We start from the raw sequence: 3535 nt of genomic DNA on the forward strand, positions 1-3535 counted from the left end.
TGCCACAGTTTTGCTATTAGGAAACGCTAAAAGGTACTTGTGTATTTTGGCGGCGCCCATCGCATCGCATACCATAACGTCTGCGATGCGACGCGATTTCGTGCCATAGTGTGCGATGGCATACAATTTTCAAATTGTATGCCATTGTACATGGCATACAATGCCATACGATGCGATGCGATTAAACATTGTATAAGCACCCTAATGGGTGCTTATACAATGTTAAGCACCCTAATGGGTGCTTACAATGTTAAATGCACCCCCACGCCACCCCCCACTATAAACGTGAACCCGAAGCGTGGCGAGCGCAGCGTGCCCGCAAGGGGCGGCGGTACGCGTCCTACGACCTTTTCATACCCCCACTATCCACGTCGGCGTGGAGTTTAGAATAGAAAGTGTGGCGAGCGCAGCGAGCCACCGAGCCCGAAGCGTGGCGAGCGGACGCGGATACCTTCACAGGTATCCGCGTCCCCTGGCGGGCTTCACAGGTGTCCGCGTGGCGAGCCACGCGAGGGGACGCGGACACCTGTGAAGCCCGCCAGGAGACGCGTATACCTGTGAAGGTATCCGCGTCCCCTCGCGGGGCACGCTGCGCTCGCCACGCTTCGGGCTCGGGGGCTCGCTGCGCTCGCCACACTTTCTATTCTCAACTCCACGCCGACGTGGATAGTGGGGGTATGAAAAGGTCGTAGGACGCGTACCGCCGCCCCTCGCGGGCTCGCAGCGCTCGCCACGCTTCGGGTTCACGTTTATAGTGGGGGGGGGGTGGCGTGGGGGTGCATTTAACATTGTAAGCACCCATTAGGGTGCTCAAAAGCACCCTTTAGGGTGCTTATACGATTTTTCATTGCATAGGGGGTCAAAATCGTATCGCATCGCATGCCATCGGGTACATGGCATGCGATGCGATGCGATGCGTTCATCGCACGATGCTGAAATCGGGCGCCGCCGAAATACACAAGTACCCTCTAAAACTATTGCAAGGCATGCTGGGATGTGTAGATTTACAACAGCTGTAGGGCCATAGTTTGGACATGCCTGCCTTAACGGTACCCAAAGACATGACAACTATCTCTAGTGCGCCGCCGGATGGCTCCATAGGGAAAAGAACTTACAATTTATACTGGTTGACTTATCAGGCATGAAAGCTGTTTAATCAGGACGTACCATTTCTAGGAACTTCCAGAGAATAGTTTGCCACCTGCTTAATGTATCTACACTAAACAAACATTATCAGGATCAAATATCATATACTGGTTCAACACCAGAGAATGTTTGGTTTTGTCGTTGTGCCCTCTTACTTTCAACAAATAAGTTTCTGCTTCCTTGTATGTGCAGTTACTAGGAATGAAGTGAGCCTTGTGCTTCCTAGCTGTATAATACACAACTGAGAACTGCAGACCATAGAATATAATCATCACTATCATCATCATCATCATCATCATCATCACTATAAGTAACACTGGATGAGTAGTAGTTGCCATACTGAGCCTGATTCAGAAATGGATGCAGATCACACAAACACGGCATCTTTGTACAAAGCAGTTGTGTGGTCATATGCTAATTCGCCAGGAAGTAACTAGTGTGAATGGGCGCCCCTTGCTGGCTTCTATTTGGTTACTCAGGATGGCTGCAAAATGTATTCTGCTGAAACCACTGTTGCTGCATCCAAGGAGGAAGCCACTGCCTTCAGCATGCCCACATAACATGGCCGAAATATCCCCATTTTCAGTAATGCTGCCTGATGCCACCCTCAAATGTCAACCTTTTTATGTGTCTACCTTTTTATGATGTCGAACTTTTGCATGTGCCAACATTTGTCAGTGCCGACCTAGTGCATGTCAAACTTTTGTCAATCTCAGCCTAGTGATTGTTGACCTTTTGCTGTCGACTTGTTGACTGTGTCTACCTAGACATTGTGTGTGAGCTAATCTGCACCCCTCACTAACAGTGCACAGCTGCCCAGGAGCAGTTATAATTCTAACACAATTTTGCTGATATGAAACAATCTTGTTTAATACATTTTATTAGATGGCACAAACATTATACATGATTAAAATGGATCCAGTAAACTAAGGCAAGAAAGTATTACTGAGCAATTGTTCCATATGTCAAATCAAGGACCTACAGTAGTAAAGAGAGATATTGCCATGGACAAATCAGGGTACTGTGCCAGGAAACTAGAGAATGCATTTAGGGGAATATTCAGACCTGATAGCACAGCTGCAAATTCGCAGGCCAGACAATAATCGATAAGACTGTGTGTACGGCTCATAGTACGTGTACGCGAGGCCATCCAGCGATAAAATCCTCTTACTCTTTTTATTGCTGACCATAAACAAGTTGATTGACACTGTGTTTCCTAGGCGTGTCAGGGAAATGCAGCTGTGCCCAGGTGTTTGAAGGGACATCATGTGATATCAGCTCCAGCCCTGGTCAGCCTGTTTCTATCGCGGCCGCTGAGTAAGTCCTGGGCAAAGCACAGACTGCACACACTAGAAAAAACATTTGATGTTGAATGATTGCAAATGGTTTTGCAGGCTTGCATTTGGGAGGGATTTCACTCTGGCTGGGTGGTGTATACCCGATCGGGATGCGGTCATTTGGTCTACTGCATTATGGTAGACAGTCATTAGGTCGAATCCATTAGGTCGACATGCTAAAAGGTCGACATGACTCTAGGTCGACATGGGAAAAGGTCGACATGATTCTAGGTCGAAAGGTCATTAGTTCGACAGGTCATTAGTTCGACAAGGTCATTAGTTCGACATTGTCTATGTCGACATTCACAAGGTCGACATGGAGTTTTTCACTGTTTTTTGAGCCAACATGTGCCGACAGGCGGTATTTCATGCCCTACCATCCACTAGGGCGTGGTGGGAGAATAAAATAGTGTGCCGAGCGTAGCGAGGCACCGTGCCCGACGCATTGCGAGCGCAGCGAGCGATGCGAGGGGATGCAGTGCACTTTAAACTGTGTCCATGTCGACTGTGTTGACATTCAGGTAAAAAAACCAGTGAAAAACCCCATGTCGACCTTGTGAATGTCGACATAGACAATGTCGAACTAATGACCTTGTCGAACTAATGACCTGTCGAACTAATGACCTTTCGACCTAGAATCATGTCGACCTTTTCCCATGTCGACCTAGAATCATGTCGACCTTTTAGCATGTCGACCTAATGGATTCGACCTAATGACTTTCTACCATAATGCAATAGACCAAATGATCCCAACCCACCCGATCGCAGGGGTCTGCAAAGTAGCAGCCATGCGATTAGGTCTGAATAACCCCCTGTGATCGTCTGTCTAGCTCCTTTTGGCACTGTGACTGGTTCACCTTGTTGGGGAGAACAAAGCTTCCGAGTTTGTTTCTGTAGCATGACTGGAGAAACATGTGCATACATTATGTCAACAGTATGAGAACATGGTGATATCTTTGTGGGGGGGTAAAACATTTCTGCCAATATTTTTTAGAATTCATTGGCTGAGTCACACCCTTCCCTCAATCACATAACTTCCTTCTTTCATTTTT

This window comes from Crinia signifera, chromosome 6 (assembly GCF_055691185.1).
Source record: "Crinia signifera chromosome 6, ASM5569118v1, whole genome shotgun sequence".
Classification (NCBI taxonomy): Eukaryota; Metazoa; Chordata; class Amphibia; order Anura; family Myobatrachidae; genus Crinia; species Crinia signifera.